This window comes from Protobothrops mucrosquamatus, unplaced genomic scaffold, assembly GCF_001527695.2.
Source record: "Protobothrops mucrosquamatus isolate PMUCROS unplaced genomic scaffold, P.Mucros_1.0 scaffold179, whole genome shotgun sequence".
NCBI classification, from domain to species: domain Eukaryota; kingdom Metazoa; phylum Chordata; class Lepidosauria; order Squamata; family Viperidae; genus Protobothrops; species Protobothrops mucrosquamatus.
Window position 1 is genome coordinate 179,005 of NW_015386538.1, and position 9,486 is coordinate 188,490.

Here is a 9,486-nt window from a genome sequence, read left to right on the forward strand (position 1 = left end):
GCACTGCAGCTTTAAGGATTCGGGATTCCTTTACCTATGAGCACGTTTCTGTGCTGCTTATAGCAGAGTGAGTTAGGTTAAAGAACAGGTGTCCTGGGCTTTTCTCTCCTACGAAACTCTGAATGATCTGATTCTGAAGTTGTACGTGAGAGCTTCCGTGGGTGAGTTAATTCTGGTTGCTTCTCTTAGTCCATTTTTTTTCTGGTAAGGATCTTCTAAGAATAAAAGTTTAAAATGAACAAATATGGAAAAATCCCATACATAAAAGAGACATATTGTAGCTAAACACTATGCAAACAAAATGCATATATTGGTTATGTATAGCACTATGTTTCATCGTGTTTCATACACGTCATCAAAAGTGATAATATTTATCACTTCCATGTTATGCTGTACATTGTACATTGTCCTACTTGGGTCTACTCAAAAACAAGCCCTACTAACTGTAAAATTACTTACAATAGAGTATGCAAGTGGCTTTAACATTCCTATACAAGAAAATATTCCTATGCTATATAAATACATCTATATGTGTTCTACAACATTCCTTGAAGATCTCATTTAATAAAGTGCCAAATAAAAGGTTCAAAAATGTAATTTGACAATGCTGGGCATGACACAGGCAATCATTATCATCATTACTGTATTGTAACCTTTGAGTATCTTTATTTACAAGTCTTACACAAAACTTGCTCAGTGTATAATACTCCAAACAACAAAATTAGGGAGTTACTTTGGAGATCAAATTATCTAGAAGTTCACCTATAAAATGCTAATTTTAAACCACATTTATTCAAAATAATCTCATAAATAATGTAAAACCAAAGAATGACACAGAAGGAAAATTATTCATGAGTAATTGCAAATAAAAAATGAAAAATATGATCTGTTTCCAGATAGCTTGCAAATAAAAATGTGAATTTTCCAATAAACTTTGTGTTGTGATCCCTCCAGCACCTCACCTCTCCTAATTGTCTTTAAAATGCACACACCTGGAGTGGGCAGCCTTTTAAGGAATATCAGAAAGAGATGACTAAGTTTCTTTCAGCTGCTTTTGATAAAGACCTTAATATACTTTTTAAGGAGATAAAGTCATAATACGCGGAGTTAAAGCTGTCTTCTAAAGAGAAGATGAAATTGAAATGTGCTTGTCATTATTCACATAATGCATATTATAATAGAATATCTTAATGCAATTTGGATAGGAGCAAAATTAATCTCCTTGGAAGCCTTGCTTATAATATTCTGCCATGCACACCTTTCAATATCTCTGTACTAATAGATGGCACTATTAGATTAGACAGGGTAGTTTTATATTATCGGGTTATTAACAACACATCCTTTCAAAGAATAAAGCAGTTTCCAGAAGTGGGAGCCCAAGAGACTTGAACTAGCAAACATAGCCTTTTATTTTATGTATATATGTAAAGACCAAATATATCATAGTGCCATGCTAACCTCTTCATACCTGTCATGAATTAGATATACTGCTTTGTCTTAGCTTGATCCTTTATTGTTTATCAAATGGTTTGATACACCACCCTTGGCAGAATACAGATTGTGGTGTTCTCTGAGCTTGCTGCTTTTCTTGCAGACATGCTAGCACTGATGATGTTACCTAGTCTGGTAATGAAACATCTGCAAAAAAAACACCACCAAGCTCAGAGAGCACCAAGTACCACACCTTTCATCCCTGAGCTACAAATATTCTCTTCTACCAGTGTACAGATTAAAAACATAATTAAACAATGATCAAAACCATAAAAAAGGAAAGGCCATAAACATTACTATGACAACCAAATCATGAGCCCACAATATTTCTTAGTCAAACATTTGGGAGAAGAGCAAGATATTTAAGGTACCTTAAAGTTTGATTGCTTGGATCTCTAGGGAGTTCTCTTCCAGACCACACATGATGCAGTAGAGAGGGCATTTATCCTAGGTCCCATGAGATGGCATTGTTTGATAGATGGCATCCAAAATCTGCTGACTTGCTCAGATCATAAGACATTATGGGAGAAAGAGGGTCCCATGAATAACTACCTTCTGTGCCATGAAAGACTTTATCGTTGGCAAACAACATCTTGAAATACAGTAGAAGCCTAAATGGTAGCCTTTGTAGTATGCACCACACCGTCTTACCATAGCATTTAATCTTTAATCTGAGCTTGATTTAAACATATAGACCCAACAGAGACAATGGAGGGAAAAAGGTTAAGCTTATCCTGTGGGCTAGTCCTGGTCCAGACTGAATCCTAATCTATTACAAGTAAACACTTGGACTGGAATATGATGTCATTTATACATTGTCTAGTTTAGTTGTGAAAAGTGCAGCTAATCTTACCTGCATTTCCTACAGTTGATTCAGATGAAGAAATTATAAAGACAAAAGAAGGGATCCTGGAAACCCTTCCCCATATTTTGCTAATTTCAAATTTTCTATTTCAGGTTGGTCTATTCGAGGTACTATGACAAGGTTCATATATATTATATTATCATTTAAACCCATGCTTGGTTAAATAATCCACAACAGGTTGAGTTTATTTATAACACTAAGCCTTAAATCATATCTGCAGATTACAATGGCTGGGTTACAGCATGTTAAGCTAAAACTAAGGAATCTATATTATGCGGACTTTATTGTCTGTGTTAAGCAGAAACAGAACTACTTAGAGCAGGGGTCCCCAACCCCTGGTCCATGGACCGGTACCAGGCTGTGGCATGCCAGCAACTGGTCCACACAAACGAGCAAAGCTCCATCCGTGGGATGCAGGCAGCAACACAAAACCACACACTCTCCGGTCTGTGGAAAAACTTTTCTCCACGGAACCAGTCCCTGGTGCCCAAAAGGTTGGGGACCTCTGACTTAGAGAGCTATACTGTCCCTAGTAAATGAATTATGATTGACATAACTTCCAAGAAGACACAAACTGCAGGTTTATAAATATACATTCCTGTTTCTCACTTTGTGCTGTTGTTGTTCCTGATGCTACTTCATTCAACGTTAAACAATAGTTGATTGCCTTGAAGTCCATACTGAAAGATCATTATAATATGGTGTGATGCCATTTCCTCTGGACTAATCAAAACAGATCATTGCCCGTTCACTTTGCATACAGCTAGTCCTCGATTTACAACAGTTCACTTAATGACCGTTTGAAGTTACAATGGCACTGAAAAAAAGTGACATGACTATTTTTCACCCTTATGACCATTGTAGCATCCCCATGGTCCTGAGATTTACATTCAGATGCTTGATAACTGACTCACATTTATGATGGCTTCAGTGCCCCTTCTGTGACCTTCTGACAAGCAAAGTCAATGGAGAGACCAGATTCACTTAACAACCATGTTACTAATTTAACAACTGCAGTGATTCACTTAACAAATGTGGCAAGAAAAGTTGTAAAATGGGGCACAACTCACTTAAGAGATGTCTCACTTAGCAACATAAATTTTGGGCTCAATTGTGGTCATACGTTGAAGACAATCTGTAGTTACTGTGGAAATGAACATCCATTAAATGAAAACCAAGAAATTGGCAGCAATGATAGATGCTGGGCATATGCCAAGGTCCAGTACCTTTCCTTATCCTTCTCTCTTTTTCATGCAACTATTCTGCAAAAACAGCAGCAACTTGCAGATGTGAATGACTGAAATCACTCAGTTCACATAGATCACTCATTGTATTCATAACTGAAAAAGCAGATCCAGAGGAAAGTCAGCAAAGGGTTGCTAGTGTGTGACCCAATAGATTGCTACTTCTGATTTTGTAAGCTCATAATAAGAACAATTTCCTAGGATGCCCCTGAAATTTCAGGCATAGCCCATGTTTTTCTTCACTTTTTTTAATTTCTTCACTTTTAAAACTTTTACAGTGATAATAAATACTGTAATACATACTGTTCACTTCAAAAGTCTATAAAAAAAATCTAGAACAAAGATATCTAAGCAGATTGTCACCAAACAATCATCATTCTCACGAATTTTTGGTTCTGCAAATGCCCAGAACAACTTTTTCTGTACTTTCTTGTCTTTTTCCTAACTGATTATTCATGCCATATAACAAAATATTTCTTTTACTGCTACTGAAACCATTTGGATATAGCAAACATGAAAAACTTTGCCCTGAAGAACTTAAAAAGTTATCCATGCAGCTGTAGACCAATTTTGGTGCTTTATGGCAGGGCTTTTCAACCTTTTTCACCCATTGTACCACTTTTAGGATATGGCACTATCCAAGTACCACCAGTCGCCTAGCAAGGTGTCAAAAACTTGATGACCCCCCTAAAAAAGGAAATAATTGATAAAGTACAGGTAGTCCTCGACTTACAACAGTTCAAAGTTACAATGGCACTGAAAAAGTGCCCCCCAAGCCACAGCCAAGCAAGACACCTGCCTGCCTGCCCGGTGGCGTTCTTCCTCCTGTCTGAGGTTTTCATTGTGAGCATTTCTGTTGAGGATTGGCAGCGGGGGTGGGGTGGGGGGTGTTTGGTTTTTATTCCCTCCCATCTGCTGGGTGGTTGCAGCAGGTTTTGGTCACTTCACATGACCCTGGGACACTGTGACCATCATAAATATGAATCAGTTGCCAAGCATCTGAATGTAAATCACAAGACCCTGGAGATGCTGCAACGTTCCAGCTGATCAGCGCTTCTTCTGGGCTCACCCAGAAGCACCAGGATCAGTGCTGCTTTCCAGCTGATTGGTGCTTCTTCAGGGCTCAGCAGAAGCACCAGGATCAGCGCCGAGCTCCAGCTGAAGCCTGGCACTGATCCTGGTGCTTCCACTGAGCCCTGACAGTCCCGAAGAAGCGCTAATCCTGGCACTTCCGCTGAGCCCTGACAGCCCTGCAGCTCCAGCTATCTCTCGCTCAGGCTTGTGCGGTGCTGCCACCAGTTCAGCTCATTCCCCTCCCCTGCTACCACTTTTATTTATTTATTTATTTATTTTATTTATTTATTTATTACATTTATACCCCGCCCTTCTCCTGGTGGACTCAGGGCGGCTTACAGCCAGTTTAAAACAAAACAATCAATACAATATACAAAATTTAAAATGTAGTTAAAAAGAAATATTAATATGGGCCTTTTCTTCCTTTTTTAAAAGTTATTTAAAAACCAAATTTAAAATACCCCTTAGGCCAGTCCCGCCAGCTGAAATAGCCATGTCTTGAGGGCGCGGCAGAAGGAGGGGAGATCCGGAATCTAGGATGGTCACGTACCATCTGCCAGGTGCCAATGTACCACAGGTCACGTACCACCTGCCAGATGCCAATGTACCACTGGTTGAAAAGCCCTGCTTTATGGCAGCCTCTGGCTGACTTTTGTTGATCTCATAAAGCTAAACTGGCTGGAAAAGAAATCCCTGTTTAGAAAATCTAAGTCTAAAGATTAGAATGGGCAGTTGGAAGAAACATCCTGGAAAATGAGAGCTGCAAACAACCTTTTATGTAGTTTACAAGAAAATTCAATGGATATGTCCATTTAATGACAGGAGCTGCACTCAACACAAAAGAATGTTTATCTTTATTTAAGGGCTTGTGACTTCCAGATCACATGCCTGCCATGGGCCATAATTGCTGAAGCAAATTTTGAAGCAAATAGTATCTGTAGAATCTCAGGTTATCTTATTTTATTATCTATCTATGTAACAGGTAGTTATTCCCATAACCACCTTACTATTGACACGATACAAATTCTATTTCATTTGTATCACTCTTTATGCAGAGTACTATGAAATAATAATAATAATAATAATAATAATAATAATAATAATAATAATAATAATAATAATAATAATAATAATAATAATAATAATACCCTCTTTTATTTTATTTTATTTTTTGCAGTGAGCTTGGTTCTTTTTACTGTGGATATGTTCAGTCTCTTTTAAAAAAATAATAATTACAAAACTTAGTAAGGCAATATATATCATGTTGGATAAATACAAGTGCATAGGCATGTCTCAAAGCTGTCAGAAGAAATCCAAAATAAGCTATTGCCTAGCTAGCTGTTGTCTGAGACATTGCTTGTAGGCATTTGCAGGCAAAGAATTAGGAGAAAGAAACTTACATTACAGGTTTTGTGTAAAAAATAAAAAAGAGAAAGAATAACAAGTATTTATTAGACCAATATTTGCTGAATTAAAACACATGAACAGTACACAGTATCAGTTGGATTGTGCTTATTCATATAATTTTGTAAATATTGAAATCTCTGAAGAATCATTACTGATTACAGTTTTATTAATGAATGAAGTATGATATTAAATTACTATTTATTTGGTTATTTAAAACATTAGGTTTTGACATTATTTTAATTAGGGGGGGGGGATTATTTGAGCATTTAGATTCACTTAAACTTGCTGGAAGGTAGACCATTCCCACTGTAATGCTCTCCATGTATGGTGGGTTATAATTTCTAGTAGATAACGATGACAAGATTGTATAGAATGGATACATCACAAAATAAAAGATTTCTTTAAAGTGCAGTATATAGTCATAGTTGTAGGCCAATTGTATCATTTCTAAATGTTCTTAAATTCTGCAATAGACCTCCCAGTCTAGATTACGTGTTCCTTTTATTTCTTTTACTCCTTGATCCTCTTTTTGTCTTTTTTTCACAATTATGCTGAAAATAAGTAATGAAGCTGCAAGGTCAGGGAGCTACTAGAAGATATATACGTTATCTCTCCCATTACAGAAATACTATGTGCCCTTTATGGAACAATAACATTTATTGAAAAATGTTGTATTAAAAATGCAGGGTTCATGGAACTAGTTCCAAGTCATTTGTATATGTATATGTATATGTATATGCTATTTTTTTTTATTGGTAACAAAGAGTTAAAGGGAGACTGGTATAGCTATTTCGAGCTATTTCTTCTTCCCATATTTGGGCTAATAATAATAATAATAATAATAATAATAATAATAATAATAATAATAATAATAATAATAATAATAATAATAATAATAGTAATAATAGTAATAATAATAATGTTGGAAGGGACCTTTGAGATCTTCTAGATCAACCCCCTGCTCAGACAGGAAACCCTATACCATTTCAGACACATTATTTTGTTTGTTTGTTAGATTTTTATCATGCCTTTATTATAAATAGCTCAAGGCAGCAAAGAGAATCTGGTGGTTCTCTTTGACATAGTTTCTGCTTGAGGAATAGATGGTAGCTGTGGCAACAAGGCCTTTATACAGATATATCTATTGGGTTTGAAATAGTTCTGTGTGCCATTAAAAACAGGCTTTAGGGAAAAAAGGAATAAAAAAAAAAAGAATGATTGTTTAAAAGGGGAAGTTATAAGCCCTATATAAAAACAGTAGAAAACAGATGACTCTTCCAACAGAATGAATGAAAAGCCAAAATAAGGAAGTAGAATGAGATAGAAGTTTTTGCCATAGAAATGCATGGAATTATACTAATGGGAGATGTGAAGAGAAATGCTTGGTAGAATGAAAGAACTGTGGACAAGGAAAAATGTGTTAAGAACATCATTGTGAAAAAAAATTGAGGATTAGAAAAAAGATGTTGTGAAATTTACATACAAATTTCAGGTACCCAAGGAATTGTAAGGCTGAGAAGAAGCAGAGAAGAACAGAGTAGTTTAGATAGAAATTACAATATTTGTTTTGGAAATGGTGAAAAGGGCTAGACAAGGAGTTTTTATTGGAGTGAACTGAATTAAAATTAAAAGTGGTCGGATAATTTGAATTGAAATTCAATTGATTGAAGGCATCCTATAAGGAATAATAATAATAATAATAATAATAATAATAATAATAATAATAATAATAATAATAATAATAATAATAATAATAATAATANTTCTTAAAAACTTCCAGTGTTGGAGCATTCACCGCTTCTGGAGGCAGGTTGTTCCATTGGTTAATTGTTCTCACTGTCAGGAAGTTTCTCCTTAGTTCTAGATTGCTTCTCTCCTTGATTAGTTTCCACCCGTTGCTTCTTGTCCTGCCTCCAGGCGCTTTGGAAAATAGCTTGACTCCCTCTTCTTTATGGCAGGTGGTGACGAGAAACATTTGCAGAATTGTTTTATGCTGATTATGGGCTATGCAGACTAGATTTTTGTTCCTTAGCAAGTCATTGAGAAATAAATGAATGTGAAAAGATTTATTCTATGTTTTTAATTTTTTACAACCTAAGTGGGCCTGGATCCTACCTATGAGAATTTTACTAAAGTATTTTTGTCCTTTGGGAAAGAAAAATATGTTTTTTACTGTCAAAGTGAATAAGAATTGCAAAAGAAGTGTAGTTAAAGTGATCAGAACAATGCTATTAGAAAATGAAAAAGAGAAAGGTTTTTATACGTTTCCCTTAATTGTTGCAATCCTCAGAGACCTGATCTTTTAAAAAAGAGAAAAAGAGATACAGAAACAGCTGGTGATAATTATTGCAGATATGAATTGTGAATTGATAGACTGTATGTTCTAACATAGAGGTTTTTTTGAGCTCCAATGAGTGAAATATTGAAAGCCAAAACAGAGAGGAAAAACTTCAAAAGTAGGACAGGTTTAAATGCCACAAAACATAAAGTTTAATATATGAAGTTCCCCCTTTCTTAAATTTTTTTCTACATAGTAAATTGTTAATATTTGCCAGATTTTGTTCTTGTTCTCCTTAGTGACTGTCCCACTTGATGGCAGGATCTGCCAGCTTTTACTCTGGTGCTTGCCTAATTATTATAGGGCCTCTCTCAATGCAGTTCTTAATATTTGCAGTATATAAATAGAAGAGATATTTGTAGCTCAAGGTTGAACTGTAGGATCCTTGGTGCTCTCTGAGTTTGGTGGTTTTCTTTCAGAAGTTTCCTTACCAAAGTAAGTAAATTCATCAGTGATCTGATTATCTAGTTTGATAAAGAAATGTCTGCAAGAAAACCACTAATCTCAGAGAGTAACAAGGTCCCCACATATTTGCAATATATTTGTCATAATTTGGGAGCACAGAGTGGTTTCCACTGAATTGCCACTGAAATATCTAGGATGACCTGGTTCATTCATTAAAAATGAAATATTATATTGCTAAGGATTTGAAGAATACTTTGTTTAGATCACAATACATATTTAGAACATCACTATTATGATCAAATAATGTCCATGCAGCTAAGTTCTCCAGAACTCTTCAGAATAAAAGTAAATGAGACTTATAGAAAAATTCAATCTTGTATGGTGTTTTCTGCTATCTTGATTAGTACTGATATAGTATATTGATGAGTATAAATCACCAGGACCCAACAGATTACATCCCACATGTTGTGTTCCTTGTATTCCCCCCCCCTTAATCCACTATGCATATCCTGATCACCCATTAAGGGTGATTGCCCTTCACCATTGATCGCCCATTAAGGGTGATTGCCCTTCACCATTGATCGCCCATTAAGGGTGATTGCCCTTCTCCATCTGCATACAGTTTCATGCCCGTTGCTGGTTGGCTAACTAGCAACAGGGTC